Source organism: Amphiprion ocellaris, chromosome 13 (assembly GCF_022539595.1).
Source record: "Amphiprion ocellaris isolate individual 3 ecotype Okinawa chromosome 13, ASM2253959v1, whole genome shotgun sequence".
Taxonomy (NCBI): Eukaryota; Metazoa; Chordata; class Actinopteri; family Pomacentridae; genus Amphiprion; species Amphiprion ocellaris.
In genome coordinates, this window is record NC_072778.1 from 27,938,928 (window position 1) to 27,959,051 (window position 20,124).

Genomic DNA, 20,124 nt, shown 5'->3' on the forward strand with positions numbered 1-20,124 from the left:
TCACACAGACTCTCATGGACTTAGATGACAAAATGTATGGCCTACAGCAGACCCTCACATACTCATATGCAAAAAGTACATCAGCCTTAAGATGCCAACATGCTAAACTAAGATAACATGATAGTTTACATGCATTACAACAATAAAGTTAAAAAAAGAAAGAAAGAAAAAGAAATGTGTGTAGTGAAGCATAAGCAAGCAGACTGACAGCAGACAAGCATGCAGGTAAGAAACAATCAGTGATAGTGAGGAGTTGTGGCTTGTTCAAATAAATGTAAAGGTAAAAGAAAGGCTTTATACAGCCAAATGTTGAAGCCTTTTCTCTTAGAAAGAAAAAAATATATAAATAAAAATAAACTGAAATATTATTCCCTCATTTTATCTGCTTACATGGATGTCGTCATTCTTTTTATTGAAAACCTGGGTAATGCTGATATTATGAACATGTGACCATTTTATCTGCAGTCAGGGTGAAGCAGAAAACCCTTACTGTCAGTGAATGGTCAGAGTGCCTCCTTATTCTTTAGTAGAACCTGGCCTTGGAAAAAAAGAAAGCCTTTCTTGGGCAACAGAATGTAACAGGAAAAAAAAAAAAAAAAAAACAAGGACAATGAGCTAAATGGAAATGGCTGCTCTCACATATGCAGAGTACTTGTGCTTAACAACCTGCAGCCTCTCCACTTTATCATCACCAGGCCTGAGTGGACCTGCCCTCAGGTTTATGAGCCCAGATCCAAGAGAAAATGGTTACCGTCTTCTGGGAACACTTACTGGGTGCCACATGTGTTTTTTTATCCACAGAGGTGTGATGACTGAGACTCATTCACCAGGCCAGCAGCAAAGCCACTGTCAGCTTACAGTCTGTCAGAGGTTTCTGGCAGGAATGTCAGATGGTATGAAGAGAAGTGGCTGACTGTGGACATGCCAACAACCTGGAGCTGGATGCTGCTCTGTTCTTAATGCATTCACATTCTTTCAATACAAGTTGGTTACTTCAGTTTGATTAGAGTGTGTTTAAATCCTGGGCTCTTGAACTGGAAAACATGTGAGAACTGTAACTCTTTTTACTGACCGTTAAGGTAGAATGAAAAAGGAAGTGACCAAGAAGGAAAATCTGCCATAAATGAAATGTGTTTTTTTTTTTTTTTCTGTTGAATGCCATTGCCTGAAAATATGCTGGTTCCCTGGAAGAGACTGAACATCTGCAGGGGTCAAGTTCAGGGTTGTTGTGCTGAATAAAGACTTCATGTCTCAAGTTGCTGGTGGACGTAACTGGGCCGATGACAACTGATGTCTGGGTCCTTGAGCTCTGGAAGCAAAGGAGAGGGGCTTCATCACTGAGTACAGTGCAGGAACCACTGGGCTCAGGTAGGTTTTACGGTCCCTGGAGTCGAGTTCAGTGCTTGGGGAGCTGACTGGACCCTGCTATCACCCTGAAAAACAGAGCCTGCATACATCTGACAAAAAACAAAAACAAAAAACGGTACATGAACTGTGTAAAAAGCATGAACAGGACATCGGAGTACTCACTGTGTGGACAAATAAACAGATCAAGTCCACAGTGTAGAACTTAATACAAATTTACATTCAGAGAGCTGACCTCCAGTGGAGGATTTTACATGGTTGTATATATTTAATATCTATTTGCTCTGCTGCTGCCATTGAGTATCCCTTCTGTGATCTACAGAGGACAGTTTTTACTGAATGCAAGAGACTCACAGGGTTCTTTACTCTTAACGCACCTGGTCCAGAGTGATGTGAAAATAATAATTTGGCAATATCTGTAATTTATCTCTTACTGCAGGGTTTGGGTAGGTTTTTCATTTGTTAGTTTTTTTTCCCCTCCCCATTCCACTCACAGGTCCCACATTAGCATGAATAGTAATGCAGCCCAATGATGCATTATTTGTTGTGTAACTGGAGAAAGGAAGACTTGGAACAATTCTTTATCATTATGTCTTTACAACATCTAATATTTTAATCAATAGAACCAAGGTTTCTGAGTTGCAGAAAGATGGCACAGTGCAGGATTGTAATAATGCAATTTGAACAATCCCTCTGCATTTAGTTGTATGAAAAAAAAAGGTTAAAAACAGTTGATTTATTGCACAGGCACTGCCTCGCAATGTCTTTTACTATGGGTGACTGGAATGCAGAATTACACTTGTGTAAGTTATATTTAAATAATGCATCGAGGAGACAAAACAGCAGGCTTGGTTTTCTTCTCTTAAGTTGATTCTCCCATATCTGTTGTTAAATGTTCAAATCTGTTTCTCAGGGGCCCATGCATAATTGATGGAGACTTTTGCAGGCAGATTCCTGTTTTATGCACGTTGGTAAAATAATGAGTGTCTGAGATGTAGTTAAGACGGTGTCATTGTGTGTAATCTCAGTAGACCATTTTAGGTAACACCACAACAATTATAGTAAAGGTGTATTGGGGATACAGCTCCATAGCCGTAAAATTGTAGATAAGATACATTTTCATTGTTTTAAAGTGAACTGCAGCTGCATACAACTCTACAACCTGCCATTAAAGATTGTAGCAGACTCTTATGAAATCTTTGTGCAAATATGATCAATCTGATGTTTCTCGGTGCTTCATTTCACCTAAAATGGAATGTTGTCAGTGATTCCTCTATTGCTCAGTGAAGCAGGCCAGACTTTCCTCCCACAAAACACGCCAAACTTGAAAACAAGATGTGAAGGATTAGTCAGAAAAGCACAGTAGGATGGATGCTAATTATTTATTTCTGAAGACATGACAAAGTTTCTGCATTGTGACCTTTAGCATATCTCCAAATTTAAAGCAGGGGCTTTGAAGCGTTGAAGGCAATGTTTAAAGTTGTGGGTGTCAACTCCCCAACTACAGCTTAGATCATCAAGGTTGCCGTAGCAACTCAGTGGGAGCAACCTTATTGTCATGACATCCTGCTTTTTTTGTGACTCACAGGAAGGTCTGACAGAACTTCTTGTCTTTTGTTATCCTCAGTTTGGTTAGAAAAATCTCAAAACATTTTCTTTTTTGGAAAAAATAAAACTTAAAGTGTGAACATGTGCAATAATTTGCTCGTTTCTGAACAGATAGTCACTTTTGGTTAAATACTGCACAATATGTTTTTATTGAATATAAATTATAATTTTGTTCAAATACATGAGTTGATGAACAGTTTAATGAGAAACAAAACAAAACAAAAGAGTAGCATCAAGTAAGGACTTGTCAGATACGTGACATGGCCTGTTTGAGTGACAGCTGTTGAGTTACAGAATTAGAATGTAAAATGAAGTCAGCTACATTGTAAAATAAGTAAAAGTTCAAAGTCTGGCAAAAAGACCTTCAAAAACTGTCAGAACTGTGAAAATAAGCAAATATTTATATAATACCTGATTATCAGCTGTTTTAAATAGAGCAAAATGTGTTGTATTTAAGCGAGGGAGTGCAGAGATTGCAGCATACACAGAGCACAATGAGGGATGATTTGGATAGAGGGCTGCCCTGCAAGTTTTTATAGGTTTGTTTCTCCTTTATTTTGCTTGAAACAGCCAAAGTAGTTACAGGAATACCCCGCCCTCCACAGCACAGAAAATATCAGTTCTAATCCGGCATGTGTGAGATGATAATCTTAGAGGGGAGGCATGAGTAGCTGGAAAGACTTGGATGTAATCAACTCGCAAGCCTACATTGACTTCCTTATTCTGGCAGGAGTTTACAAGTCAGGATATTTCCCACATGCCCGAAGGTATCTAAGTTCATATGGGAATAGTCAGAGTCATAATTCAAGCTCTTCATAGAACCATCATTGAAAATATTGTATTTGAGATGATCATTTTAGAGGGAGGCATGTGTAGTTGGAAAGATCTGGATGTGATCAACTCGCAAACCTACACTGGCTTCCTCATTTTGGCAGGAGTTCACAAGTCAGGTTATTACACACATGTCCACGCCACGAGAAGTATCAGAGTTCTCATGGAAAAAGAAGTGTGAACCTGCAGGTGTGGGGATGTTAGGTCACACAGACAGACAAGTTTTACAGCTAAAGCAGCTTGGGGTCAAATTGACCCCAGAGGAACACTGATGCATGCATTATGTGTTCAGCACATTGGTAAAATATGATCATAATAATTTTATGCTGAATCAGTTGTCCCCATAAAATTAGGAAAAGTCATAAAATACGAAGCAAAAAAAAAAAAAAAAAGTCAACTATCATTTTTTGAATTGTAAACATTGAATGGGGTCAAATGGACCCCAAGGATAATAAGTAGGTTAAGCATCAGGTAAGACAGCAAACAGTTACACCCCGAGAGACAGCAAACAGAAAGAAAAATACATATTCTTTTTTTTTTAAATAAAAAAGCATTATGTTGCTCAAAAAGCTGAGATTATCCTCATTTAACAAGTCAAGTAGCAGCAGAGACAGTGTTATGCCCAGGTTCATAAACCAGCTGTACATCATTCTGTTCAGTCGGCCGTCCAAATCCAAAACTCCAAAACTGCATCCAAAAACACAATCAGATTGAACATTACAGCAATGCCACATGCCAAGAACATTTTTTTTTCCTGTGGTTAACTTCGTGGAAGGAAGCCATTGTGTTTTTTTTTTCAACAACATATCAGAACTCAGAATGTGTTCTAGCATATGGCTAATTAACATTAGCTGGGTTAAATGTGGTTTCTGGTGGATCTGATTTTTTGTTTATAAATGGGATTTATGTGCAATGTTTTTATTTTCAGTACTGTATATGCTTGATATTTTTGAAATATGACCATTTTACTGTTGTTTCTCTAACTTCCTTTGTCATTTATAGAGTTATTATTGATTTTTTTTAAATGTTTATCACACTGGGCAGATGTTTAATCACACCTTTAGCCTTCAGCACTGTGTGGTGCAAGATGTATAAATACAGGTTGTTCAAAAAACTGAGCCAGATGGAATCGACACATGGCCAGTAAATAGATGATTTTGTGGCATGCAGTAAGTATGGAGGTGCTGCTGCTTTGTTGATCTACATCTGATCGCAGGACAGTGAAGTCTGGAACACTACTTTCTGTAGTACAGGTTCACTTTAAGTTCACTGTCCTCTTGGAAGCAGAAGTCTGTAGTAATATTTCACAAGACTAAAACAACGTCTGGCTGTTTGAATGTGCAGTGGTGTGAATATTTTATCCTGTGAGGACCTTGTGGTGTACAAAATCCCCTTTCCTTACTTGTTACATAAGTTTAGGAGATGCGTAACCCACTAAGGTAATGGGTTTTATTCTCTTTCAACAGGGTTCCTTTCAGTTTTCCTAATCTGACTCTCGATGTCTTCCTTCTCTCTATCTCTCTGTCTCTTCCCTGTACTCTCTCAGGGGGCTTGTAAAGCTTTGAGTCCAATTTCATACACTCTGTTTCTTCCTTTTTATTACCCTCGCTCTGCCTCTTTAGCACTCTGGCTTTTCCCTTCCCACTCTCTCTCTACGCTCCGTCCTCCTCTTCATCACACGACTCGGACTGCTGGTAATAACCCAGAATGTCGACAACAAATCATCTCCTCTGCGCCGAAGGTTCACCGCGTGATGCACGGTGACCTTATGCTCGGGAGCAAATAGTAGAAAATGAGAAACCTAGTGGCTCGAAATGGCTGTGTTTCTATCCTCTGTGGCACGATGATGCATCAGCACGGTAACAAGACGAGTGTCCGAATCTCAAGATGAAATAGTCATAGTGTGGCATCAAAATGTTCCTCAACATTATAAAGTCCTGGTGGTTTTTATAGAGTTTTTTTTTTTTTTTTTTACTCCCAGTGGCCTAAACTGAAAACTTAATGTGACGTCAACTAAACTCTTTTTTTTTTCTGAGCATTTCATTCTACATTGTAAGTCAGCTATTGTGCGAGCAAAATGTAGCAATCCTTAACTCACCAGACAGTTTATTAGTTGGTGGACGTTATCTAGACACATAATCTGATGCAGAACCCATCACATACATTAATCATGGTTATTAAATTCTAATAGGAAATATTCAGTTGGAGGTTTCATTTAAAATTCCAATCAGCTTTTGACAAGGATTTTGTAAAGAACCCGATGATTTCCACTCAGGCCACTGTTTTTGGCATGGAAATCTGACCGCATATAAAGGCTCTACGACGGAGGGTTGAGCCGCTGAAGTTGGTATCGGGCACAGTTCAATCCCCTTATTAAGACTTGGCTGTAAAAGAGTACAAGCTGGCAGGTGTAAAGGTAACAGCTGCAGATCATCAGCAGTCAGGTTTAAACTGTTCATCTCCAGCCAGCTCGGTCCGTCTTCAGAAGGATAGCTGGTTGCAAAGATGTTTGGCAAGCTTTGACTCCATGAGACGTACGGTAAATAATGTTGGCAAAAGCGACGCTGACCCACACCTGAGTTTTAGATTGCTGCTTGGGAGCGTTTGCCAGCTAAGTTGAAAGTTTTTTTGGACCGACAATGTGCTTTGATCTGTACTTAATTTTCTCGGCATGTTAATTAATCGGACGCTCCCAGGAACATGCCAGAGGTGAGAGGGCTTCACAACAGAACCTGCTTGTGGATTCACAGGTTTGCCAGCTGCCCTGTTTGTCCCACGTGTGTCTCCATAGTTAATCACTCCCACCTAGACAGAAACTCTAAGCCTCTGTTTGTGTGTTTGTCCCCTTAACTGAATGTCACAATGCACCATCCCTGCACATTCTGTCCCAAGCCATGTATTTTTAATTGTTATTGAACTCAGTCTGAATTTTAAAATGTTTTCCATGTCAGACCTGTGTGTTGCCACTGAAACTGCATGACTTGCTCCTCTTTCATTGTAAGGGAAAAGAAAACAACAAACCTTCTCTAAAGGCTTGCATAGACTTCAGCAGTCTTGCGTTGTCTTGTCTATGGCCGAGTTAGTGTTAGTGATTTAAGGTACGATGTGTTTGCGATGCTCAAATGCTGAGTGGAACCTCAGATTCACAAATTTACAGCATATACATCATCATTAAATTAGTTTATGAGATTCAGTGTGCACATGTAATATTCCCTTTTATTAGGAAACTGCACAAAATAATCCCAAGAAAATAAACTGCTTTTCCTGTTTGGCGGATTTTTCTTGAGAGCTATGAAGGTCAGCTGTATTAGAAAACTACTGAGCCTAAAGAGCTTGTTGCTTCAAACCAACACGTGTGATTCTTTAGTGAATGAGTCTCCTTTGACTGGTATATTTTACAGCTGGGAATTTTTACAGCACAATTATATTATGCCAGTGCACAAAATGTTATTTGCTTTTCAAGGCTAATGGAGACAATCAGTGTTATAGTTAAAAATACTGGTGAGAATGTATTTACTTACTTGCTCACTTGATTAGAATATTGTACATTTGCAAATGGGCATTATTTGGTTAGTTTAAATATGCACATGTCATTCGTGAGTGTCTGAATGTTGTGGGTTTATTGCTGTACTGGTTGTGTGATCATGGGGCAGGAGGGGAATAGTGCTGGTAGGAATGGTAAACCATACTGTATTGTTTGTTTGTTTATTTTTATGTACTCTATCTTGGTTTATGATGTGAGGGGATTAGAAGATAGAGGTAGAAAGAGTGAGTCAGAAGAAAGAAGAGGAAAAGGGGGCAGAAAAGGAACAATTGTTATGTTGTGGATTGGTTTGTCTGTGACTGGGATACTCTGCCCGTCTTACACAAATAATAAATACTTGATCACAAAAACATACAGAGCCTTTTGAAGAATAAATAATTAAATAAAGGCTGAAATCATCAGCGGGTACACATTAGCTTGTGGCTGAGTTGTACAAACAAATATTTCTGTTTGATTAATTAAAATAATAATTTGACATGGACTAATGCATACATGGATTGTGCTGTTTATATGAAAAATATGTTAATGGGTGCATTAGCACATTTGAAAGGTGCATTCAGGCCTCAGTTCAGCTCCAGAGAAAGACTGAAGCAACCATATCCATCCTGGTCACTGTTTTCTAATTAAAAGTGGTCTTTTGTTTGTTTTTTTCTAAATATTTTAAAGTTTGTTTACGTGTCGTCAAACACCATTTTGAGCAAGAGCCTAACTGAGCTGTCCATGGTGCTGAACAGCTGTACTTATCTATGTTTACTGTACACAAGAATGGACCACCAAATAAAGAACACACAATATATACAGGATGTACACAAACAGTCATGCAAAATGTTGTTCTTTGCATGTGTTGGATTTCCTCAGGAAAACTGTCAAATAAACAAAATGTTACAGTTTTTTGTAGTATATTTACTTTATCAACCATACCAGCAATGTGGCTTTTTGAATGACAGTGTCAGTCACAAAAAAATATTTCACCAGTTCTTGAATGTGTTGCCATACAGTTTTTCTCAGCGATTTCTGGTCCCCAAATGAGAACACTTACTGACTCAGGTGAACCTAGTGCCACTGTGGCATTGACAGTTTAATTGTGAAGTAAAATGTCTCAACATTTTCTGCATCAGTTGTGATTAAATTTGGTTCAAACACTCATATTCCCAAAATGATGAACTCCAATTTTTGCTGGTATTTTTAGGGTACAGTATTCAAGTTGTAATACATTAGCTGACACCTTTCTTTATATCTACTGTTGTCGCAATCAGTTTGAAGCTCATCACCATCCACATTTATTTTATTCTATTTTATTTTTAAGTGCTTCTATTTATTGTCAGCTTTGCATTGAGCAAAAATAGCAAGTGGTAATATGTGGAGCTTAAAAATGAAGCCAACAAGGCAGTGCCTAAAACTGCAGCTCCTCAAGTGGCCACTTCAGGCTGCCTCAAGTGAGTCAATCTCAATGGGCCCTCATAATAAAATATCCTTTACAACAGAAACAAATATGTTTACAGCATGATACAAAAAAATATTTGTGATCTCTGCAACTTGTTTCTTCACCTGTTTGAATTGTATTAAAAGCTTATAGTTCTGCATAACCAAGTCATGTCCACTTTGAGTGACAGGCAGCTGCCATCATAGTCCATGACCTGCCTCAGCAGCACTCACACTATCTCGTCGCTCATTTTTAGATTTTCCAGGAGTTAGGCGGAATCAGGAACTGCCAAGTTATTGACTCAAAAGCCAGACACTGGCATTTGAGTGTTCGTTCATTTTTATTTCCAGTAGTCAGTTGAAAAAAAAATTACATTCAAAAGCATGCTCAAAATTATTATATTATTATTATTATTATTATTGTTATTATTATTATTATTATTATTATTATTATTAATAATAATAATAATAATAATAATAATAATAATAATAATAATAATAATAATAATAATAATAATAATAATAATAATAATAATAATAATAGGGCTGCACAGTAGGGTAGTGGTTAGCACTTTCACCTTGCAGCGAGAAGATCCCTGGTTCGCGTCCCGGCTTTCCCGGGATCTTTCTACATGGAGTTTGCATGTTCTCCCTGTGCATGCGTGGGTTTTCTCCGGGTACTCCGGCTTCCTCCCACAGTCCAAAAATATGCTGAGGTTAATTGATTATTCTAAATTGCCCGTAGGTGTGAATGTGAGAGTGATTGTTTGTCTTTGTATGTAGCCCTGCGACAGACTGGTGACCTGTCTAGGGTGTCCCCTGCCTTCACCTGAGTCAGCTGGGATAGACTCCAGACGCCCCCCCCCCCCCCCCCCCCCCCCCCCGCGACCCTAGTGAGGATTAAGCGGTGTATAGATAATGGATAGATGGATAATAATAATAATCATCATCACCATCATCATCATCATCACAAAGGATTTTATGCAGACTAACTTTTCTTTTTACTGGTGTGACAATACCACATATTTATATTCTACTTGAAATTTGTGCGCCGTGTGTAATTTAACCACAGCAAAAGTCCAAAATGGTCATTGTTCTGTTTGTATTGTTTGTCAGCTCTCCATCTTATATCCTGCTATGACCCACTCCTCTCAACCCCACTCTCAGCTTAACTGGTCGGGACAGATGGCTGCCTTCCCTGAGCCTGATTCTGTCAGATTTTTTTTTTCCCTCCCCGTTAAAGTTTTTTTTTGTTTGTTCTTTTTTGTTTTTTGTTTTTTTTATTTTGATTCCGTCCCACCGTCGCTGACTGCTTACTCATAGGGAATCCAAATGCAACTTTGGATTGTTGGGCTCTCTGTTCTTTGTTTAAAATTGACCTTACTATGTGAAGTGATATGAGATGATGTGTTGTGAATTGCCACTATATAAATAAAGTTGAATTAAATTGAAAGTTTGCCTCATTGTCATGCTAAGGCCTTAAATTTTATGCAAACACATAATATAAATGGTACTGTGTGATCACCCACAAAGACCTGTTTAGCATTCCCATGATCATATGTTCCAAAGCCTGGAACCGTCATGTTATATAAGAAAAACACAAAGTACAAGAAAAGATTAACAGTACAACCAACAGTTAGCACACTTAGAGTCACCACAACGACCTGCATTATGAAAATAATGTCTGAGCTTCCAGCTTTCTGCAGGTTATGTAATGCACTACGTTGCTTGACTAAACTGAAATCTGTTTGCTTCGACTTTAAGCACAAGTAAAGATGCCTCATGAATAGTACGCAGGTGTTGTCATGTACTATTTCTGATAAGGAGCAGAGCAGGCCGAGATTTTCATACCTAATTCAACTAAGGGATGCACGGAACACTGCCAGATCCAGGGCATGTCAGTAAATTATTGAACAGAGAAAAATAATCATTTAAGTTCTGTATTATATTTCAGGAACTGCAAGTTTTCTTTAGCCAACATTTCCAGCTGTTTTCTTTTTACCTGACAAATGTTCCAGGATTCTGCTTTTACACAGTCAGGTCACATAACACTGATCTGCTAAAAGAGATAAAGGAGGCAAAACTAAAAAAAGGGAGGGAAGTCAAGACAGAGACAAAGAGGTTGCAGACGAAGGCCGGAGACAGAGGACAGCCGAAATTAACACAAATCAATTCTGGAGGTTATTTATTTGCATAAATAAGAATCTCCTCTGCAGAACAATGGAGAAAAGAGATGAAAGAAGGCAAAGAAAGTGCTGTAAATGTGAAATAAATTCCTCCATCTGCGCAAACACTGCTTAAAAATGCATTTGAAGCATAACAGAATGATGCCACCAAAAGTTCTTTTCTGTGGATATCTATAGGAGAATACATCACAGTCAGTGCTGCACTGTTCCAAAGAGAGTTTTTGGACAGTTCATTTGCGGTTCACTAGTCTTATGACATCTGAATAACTGGCTCACATACTAGCTTGGTGAATCATGCAGTGGTATTAAATGGGTGTGATGGTGCTGTTTTAAGTGCTGAACAAGACCCATCTGTCTCCCAGTGATTGCTGGAGCTCCATCAGTTCAAATGGGCACCATTTTCTTCAGATCTATTCATCTCTCTCTCAGCAGCCGCTCGATAACCACACATGTTCTCTCTTTGTCTGGTGATGAAACTTGGTCTGGTCTTTGTGAAAAAGAGAAAAACTTTATTTATTTATTTTTTTTAAGTAGCTGTGTCATGACATCAGCTTTTCTCCAGATCAGTATATTTAAAATAATAATAATAATAATAATCCCACCCAGCCATATGCAAGGTATTTTTTAATCATTTTGTTCAATAAGTTGCATTTCTTACAGTTGTGCTGACTACAACTTTGACTTTGGTCAAACTTTAAAGGAAAAATGCTTCGTGATTGACACAAGCCACACTCCACAAGGATGTGTCAGCTGCTCCATCGTTCAAATGATAAGAGTCTGTTCATGGTTTGATAAGAGCCTCTCAGAGTTGCTTCACTTTGATTCTTTAAGTTGCTAATTTGACTGCTAATCCCGACCACTCCTGAGATAGCATTAAAACATATCTTTTTGGCCCATTCCTGACTGAACACATAATTCTCAAATTGAATGCCTCTGCTGCCTTTGAAAACTTTGTGTTTGCTTTCACAAATGGAGTGGCTCATGTGTTGTGGCTCACTGGTGGCATTATGCTTGTTGTAGCTGAATGAATGAACACATTTATGGGCCACTGAAAGTGAAGTGGAAGCAGAGATGAAGCTAAATGGCTCCAAGTGCCTATGCATAAATGATCTGATCATTTCAATTGAACTTCTGTTTCTCTGTCTGTTCATTAAGAATCTGCAGACCTGTACTCTGCAGACCTCACTGTGGATGCTGCAAACGATGGAGGGAAATGGGTTTAAAATAGAGCCCTGAGGAATGCCACATGTCAAAACTACCCATTCATGTAGTGCCTGAACCATGTACAAATAGTGCCAGAGAGTACAACCAGGTTTTAGTTTGTCTGTAAGCAATTTATGGTCCACCATATTATATGCTCAAGAACTTCTGGTCTTGAGGCTTGAGCTAAAAGACACAACCCTAATCCTGACTCAAAATCTCACCCAGTTCAAATGTTATCAGTCCATTAAATGGCCATTATGTCATTATCACTGGACATTATTATCATACATATGAGCCTGTAGGGAGCTCTTCCACCTTTTAAATATTCATTATTATCCATTGTCATCACTGATAGACATCAGTAAACCAGACAAAACAGGTGACCTACTGCGGTTGTGTATAAGTTAGTGCAAAATCTCAGGTGGAGTTACCACCCTGTGTGAAGTGATGTTTTCTAACATGTATTAAACATTGCAGCATGTTGTATTTTAACCCAACCCACGATCCTTTTGTGAACACAAATTAGCACTTTTGGTGCCTAAATTAAACCAAACACAGATTGTAAACTAAAATAAACATTAACTGACAATAATCCACACTTAATTAGTGTCTGTTTAACCTAAGGTGCACTGTGTTTGTCATGCATCCATTCACATTTGAAAGGTTCCCACTGGCCATCAGGAGGACTCTGGGATTCCGTGTCTTGTCCAGGGATGCCTCAACACATGGAAGGCACAGGGTCTGAACCGCCAACCTGAAGATTAGTGGATAACTCGCTGTACCACCTAAAACATGGAAGCCCAAAACAGTGAGTAAAAGCAAAAATCTAAACAAGATTTAAGTCACAGCACAATACTATAATAATTGTTGGAGTTGGGGCTCAGTTCTTCTTGGTGAAAGTCCACACCACTACCAACACCTCCATCCATCCATCCATTATCTATACACCGCTTAATCCTCACTAGGGTCGCGGGGGGGGCTGGAGCCTATCCCAGCTGACTCAGGTGAAGGCAGGGGACACCCTGGACAGGTCACCAGTCTGTCGCAGGGCTACATACAAAGACAAACAAGCACTCTCACATTCACACCTACGGGCACTTTAGAATAATCAATTAACCTCAGCATGTTTTTGGACTGTGGGAGGAAGCCGGAGTACCCGGAGAGAACCCACGCATGCACAGGGAGAACATGCAAACTCCATGCAGAAAGATCCCGGGAAAGCCGGGACGCGAACCAGGGATCTTCTTGCTGCAAGGCGAAAGTGCTAACCACTACTCCACTGTGCAGCCCACCAACACCTCCACCCTCCCAAATCATCACACTTCCACTGCCATTACATGAGGTGATGACAGAGCTGTATAAAATGATAATAGTCTACTGAGCCTTTAGAAGGTGGAGGAGGTTACTGCTGTCCTATGTGTATGAGAATGATGGGGAAGAGAGAGATGATGAGAGATGAGAATCTTGATAGTAAAATCTTAAAATGCATCTTTTAAGTGTTGCTTTACCTTAAACTCTCGAAACCCTCAAATAGTCAAATACTAAAAATTAGCAGTTTTTTTTTTTTTTGCTATTTTATTAATTTATTTAACTTCACCGTATTTTAAGTAATTTACCCAATGTTGCTAAATTATAGAGTCTCACTAGAGTTGGTGACTTTAAAAACTTCTTTTTTTCTTTTCCTTCCATTTCAGTGCCAGTGCAACTTTCCGGGCAGACTTTAACAGCACATTAAGCCAAGTAATCCCCAACCAGACAGATGCATGAATACAGTGTAATTATGCGTACCTAATGACCAATCACTGATCTCTACTGTTTTTCTGCTTTGCTTTTATTCTAAATGGTTTCACTCAACTGTTTAAGGTCTGAATTTACTCTAATCTTCACCCTTCAGCTCCACAATCTGTACAACTGCCTTCAATGAACGATTTTTAAATTAGAGATAGATTGACATTCATACTGATGAGATGATAGCAACTTGGTCCCACTGTTTCCTGCATATATTGAAACATTTTAGATGTTCGAGACTATATGTCTACAGACAGCATGTAACTTACTTTCACTGGTGACAACAGCACTTTGCATGTATATCCCAGGGCTTTATTCATGATAAACACGGGCATTTAGATGTATATTTAGCAAGTTTGATGAAAAAAAAAAAAACAAAGAAAAACAACTCCATTATCATAGAATGTTTTCATTAAGCACTTCTTAGTTTCACATTTCCAGCCTGGAGTGTATTAGCTAACTGCAGTGACCTTTCTGGATGCACTAAAAAGGTGGCGAGGCTGCAATGAGTTGTCAGCAATGCAGCGCCAAAGCCTAATCGCCCGCAGTAACCTCAGTAAGAGAGAAAAACAGGGAATCTGCAAAAATAATGAATTTGCTTGATCACTCTGGGGCTGCCACAGCTTAGAGACTCTAAGCTGGGGTTCAAACTTCTGTGTCAGCAAACACCTTCCTCTGCTGAAGTGTCCTTGGGCAAGATTCAGAGTTAAAACAGGCTCCGATGGGGGTTTTCTGACCTCTGCTTCCCCTATAATGGAGGATGTAGGATTTTAAGTGTTTTCTTGAACAAAACTCACTGCATATGAGGATAAATAAGAGACAAGCTTAAAAATAAGCAACTGATGAGTTCAAATAGAGGAGAGACAGAGCGAGTGAAATTGAGACAGAGTGAAGCATATGAACTAACCAGCCAGCATTACCACTGACCTTTCCCAGTGGTCGAGGAGAGCCAGCCGGGGCTAACGCAGGGACTGGTATTACTCTGTTAAATGCTAGCATGTCACAACCTATCTCATCAAATCCTTAATTCAACCTTTCCTCTGCCCCAATGGGCTCTGGATGTAATAAGCAATATCTTTATTGCGCAAAAAGGCCAACATACCAACGCGTTTTTGTGCGAGAGAATGTGAGTGTTTATGTGTGTCTCTCTTTCACTGCTGGAATTGTAATGACCTCACATACAGAAAGTGAAAGGATATGAAATATTGTGACCAAAGGAGTGTGGCATTTAAGAAAATAAAATAAAAAAGAAAAAAGTAGCAGCACCAAGCTTGCCGGAGTATACCTTTACCTTTCTCTAAGACTGTTTTATTTCAGCTCCAAAGAATACAACCTTAAAGTGATAAAATAACCCCCTCAAACAGATTTCTTATGAGCTAAAAGAACACACAGCAAGCTTTAGCTTATCGGCCTTCAAGTTAAACTCATCCAGAACAGCTGGGACAATAGAGAAAAAGGATTAGCCCTTTGCTCTTGTTGCCCACAATTGTATGCTGTCTAATGTGTTTTAGTACAATCCGTATTTGTGAACATGAAAATCTCTTTACAAACCAAACACAGACATTCAGTTCTTGCTGAAGCTGCTTTATTGACTCTGAAAGACAAAATAACTTATGTTCACAAGCTTTGCACTGGCTTATCGACCTTTTATACGGTAAACATTTGACTCATCATAGAAAACACTAATTCACAGCAATATAATAATGATTTTGTTCCACTGAAGCAGATTGAATTTATTTATGAATGTATTATTATTTGGCTTCAGAGGTTAGAGAAAAACCTATAAACACAAAAGCGAAGTGTTATCACCATAAAAACTTTGCAATTTTCACATATAGCAGACTTGAAGCAGCTTTAGCATTTATTTGGAGTTGTGTTTGTGTCTACCTATCAATCCAATTTCAATATTCTCTCTCCTTTTAGCTCTTATTTGGTCTCCACCTATCTTTGGTAGAAATATTTCAATCATTAGCCGCTGAATACTCCACTGTGTCCATGAAAGAGTTGAGAACTTTGTTTGTTAAGGCTAAATCCATCAATCCATCCATCCATCCATCTATCCATCCATCCATCCATCCATCCATCCATCCATCCATCCATCACTTAATCCTCATTAGGGTCGTGGGGGTCTGCAGTCTATCCCAGCTGACTTAGGGTGAAAGCAGGAGACACCCTGGACAGGTCACCAGTCCATCACAGGGCTAAACATAGAGACAAACAATCACACTCAGATTCACACATTAGATACAATTCACAGCTTAGAGTTACCAATTAACCTCAGCATGTTCTTTGAACTGTAAGCGGAAGCTGGAGAACATGTAAACTCCATGCAGAAAGATCCCAGACCCAGGCCAGGATGCAAACCGGGGGTCTTTCTAGTTGCGAGGCAACAGTGCTAACCACCTAGCCACAGTGCAGCCCTAACTGAAGTTCTAATAAGGAAAATAGACATGTTTGGAGCTAGCTGGAGGCAGCAAGATGAATATAACTTGTCAAAGCTAAAATTCTCCCTCAAATAATAGTGTTCTCATTTTAGGTGGTTAGATGTGAGTTCATTGGTGCGTTGTGACAAACGCACATTTAAAATTGATCTGTGTGCATACAGCACCTAACAGCATTTATGTCATCAATACACGTTATCCTGCAGCTCGGAACCTTTCATAGAATTCATTCTTCCCTTGCAATCGCTTTTATAATCACACAAGGGCACAGACAATAGGCAAATGTCTGGCCACTTTGTTGTACAGTGATGAGTAGAGGGCAGTGAATGACTATTGGAAATCACAGCAAATGAAAACCTTTTTTCAGAGCATGATTGGGTGTTTCAAAGCACACAAAATTGACATCAGATAGAAAGGAGAGAGGGGGAAAGAAAGAAAGAAGAGTAGATGACAATGAAGACAATCCCAGGACAAGACAATGCTGCAGCAATTTAGTCTCATTCAGATTCAATTCTGCATGGTAAGACCAAATCTATTCCCCACACAAAGCCAGTTCTTTCCAATTTTCAGACTAAAATTCTTTTATATTAGAAACACCTTTAACTTACAACAGTCCAGCCCATCTATTAAACAGAGAGAACAGTTCAGGAATAGGTTGGGCCATTCAAAAAAAATAAAAATAAAAAAATGTCAAATAATAAAAGACACACTCACTCATTTTTATTCATTTATTTTTTTTGCTCAATGTCACATCTAATGGTAGCTATCTGAAATGAAATAGTTATTTCAAATAGCATTAATTAAATGCAGGAAACAACAAGCGCTCTTATAGCTAATGTCACTGTCTAAATGCTGCAGAAAACACAGTGTTACATGTACAAAAAAATGGAGTGTTCATGACATGAGGACTTTGAATATTTCACAAAACAAGAGGCTGCGTCAGACTGGATGAGCTACAGCTGAATAAAGCCTTGTATCCTTGGCACTTGTACTAGACTAAAAGCAGGTGAAAACAAATCAGGAGATAGATTCAAATTCAGGGACATTTCGTTTCTAAAGAGCAGCAGGATTAATAGCTACCGATACAAGAAATTGTTGTTTATTCAAAGGAAACACATAAAAGATTCCCAACTGTCTCTTGGCAGTAAATACAGCTTTGACATTTTGCCTCCTCTTAAGAGTAGCCAGTACTTGCTAGTAGACATGATTTGGCTTTTCAGTCCAGAAACTTGAGGTAGATGCCAGGTGGTGCTTATAGAAATGACCCTTTCTGTTTCCATCACGACGTTGCAATCTGGTGGCTGCAGTCGCAACTACAGACAATAATTCCAAGTGTACCTTGTGTAACTAGTGATTACTACGTGTAGGTCCACTTCTCTGAAAACAGAGGAACAAGAACAAGGTATGACTTGCTATGTTACTCTATACAATGCATTTTATGCTGTTGATGGTGATGTTTGAGTGGAGAACATTCCTGGGGATATTGAGAGAAACAAAAACAGAAAAGTAGATATTGTCATAGATGTCTGAATTAAGATATGTTCTAAGAACTTTGCAACCTGATGATTGACAGCATTTCCCATTAGGAGGATATAGTTGTGATTCATCAACCTTTGGATTACAGGCCTAGCAGTCCTCCCCTGGACCACCCTGCTTGTAGTAACAATTACCTGGATGTTCACCTAAAGTCTCTGATCTAAATTGAAATACTTTTCTGTAAGAATCCTGAATATCTGCACCCTACAAAGAAGAAGATTTCTACCTTCATCAATCTACTGGGAACCAATGCATTGCAATTTGTCAAGAGAACATGACTGCTTCAATTCTGAAAGCACAGTTAGGGCATTTAAAAACAGCTTTTTAAACACATTTCCTGGATGGCTGATATAACTCTCTTGCAACTATTGGGAGATTAAGATAACAGTGGTGGGATTTGAACCCATGCCGCTATAGACACTGGAGCCTTAATCAAGCACCTTAGACCACTCAGCCACACTATCCAGCCGAAGGTGCACTCCCCTATTGTGCTCATTCTTCTTATTCTTCTGTTTGTACAAGGAGTCCTTTTAAAGTTTTTTCAAATTAAAATGTATCATGAGACCTTGATTTTTTGTTCTCGACTACTGCAAAAACAAACCATATCTTAATTAACAGCTACTTTTCTAAGAAATCAACACTGTGGGTATATCTTGCTGTAATCTGACCATTATGGAGAGGTATTATACTTAGAGTAAAAGATGGCAGTGGTGGGATTTGAACCCACGCCTCCATAGAGACTGGAGCCTTAATCCAGCGCCTTAGACCGCTCGGCCACACTACCTGCAGAAGATGGAATGGGAGCTTAACATCTGTGGCGTCAAGGCTGCATAGCATGTGCTGGTACACGGACATACCACCACTGGGTGTAGAATTGGAAAGAAGATACAAATACAGGCACAGTCAGAAGTCTGGGGATATTGAGAGAGCAGAAAAAATGGTGAATGCTGTTGTCCTGTTTGCGTTTGTTGAATCAACATATAGCTTTTACGCAATCAGAGTCAAAATCTGTGTAGCAGCTTTTGAGTACTGGTCAGAATTACCCAGATACTTCTTTTTCTCTGGTCCTGAAAGAGATTCTACAGTGGCAGTTCCTATGGTCAGAACATGCTCAAAGTTTTGGTCAAAAAGGGTCCCCAAGCTCTCAATTGGAAAATGGTCCACAAAGAAACATTATCATTCATTTATAAGCTGTATCTTTGAGTCAGCTTTGACTTTGACAGCGATTGCATGCTGGACTGCCGGTTTAGCAAAGCCTTTTTGCCCAAAAAAAAAAAAAAAAAGTACTTCCAAAAAGGCTTTAGAGATATGAGAATAAATCATTCGTAGGTGCAGGTCATAAAACCAAGACAATGTGCTGAGAGATGCCAAAACATAATGTAAGAGCTGTTGGGATCTGCAGATCCAGGCTATAATTCTTTATGGGTTCATCACTACAAGTGTTCCCTTTTCACAGTTCACAAGCTCTTCTAACCTATTGTTAATATCAAGATATTAATGAGAACAGATTCAAGCAAATTTCACATTTTAACAAAAGTCAGTAGTTTGAAACAAAACAGAAAACAGAAGTTGGGTAGCAGTATTTGTCCTTTCTAGAGTTTCTCTCTAACTAAAGCTGTGCTTCTTATGAACTCATTAATCCACATGTGCAATCTCAAAGTGGTGCATGTGTGTTTCTCTACTACTGTCTGTAGTAATGTGGAAATATATCTTTTTCTTTATGCCCCTGACATTTCCTATAAAAGGATAATAAACATGGCCTGCATATTCCACAAGATCTGTGCATATTCAGTGCATATAATAAGGAGTTTAATGGCTTGTTGACAGAATGTATTTTCTCTCTCGTAGCTCCCACCCCCAACATGCCCTCTCGACATATCTACTCATCTCCCTCCTTCTCTCTGTGGACCCATTAAAACCAGCATGGGGCTTTTCTTAAGTATGATTTGTGGGGCTCCATACACCATCAACACACAGCTTATCAACACAGACCAACCAATGTTCCATGAAGAAGATTATTACAGCATCTAAATAAAAGTTTCATACCCCACACCCTTTTCTATCTCTCTATTTTGGTCTGTGTGTTAACCAATGTCTGCTACCCCTGCCAGCTTTCTTCAATGATTCTCCACAGACGACTATTCATCTTCTCATCTTTTGCTCATGTTTTCATAGATTACACTTCACCTCTCATTTAGTC

General features: G+C 39.0%; 1 non-coding gene across 1 annotated transcript; it reads right to left on the reverse strand.

Moving 5' to 3' along the window:
- Nucleotides 1-18,626: 18,626 nt before the first annotated feature.
- Nucleotides 18,627-18,708, reverse strand: trnal-aag (transfer RNA leucine (anticodon AAG)). The gene has a single exon. It is a non-coding gene; the product is annotated as a tRNA-Leu (tRNA).
- Between the last annotated feature and the right edge of the window lie 1,416 nt (nucleotides 18,709-20,124).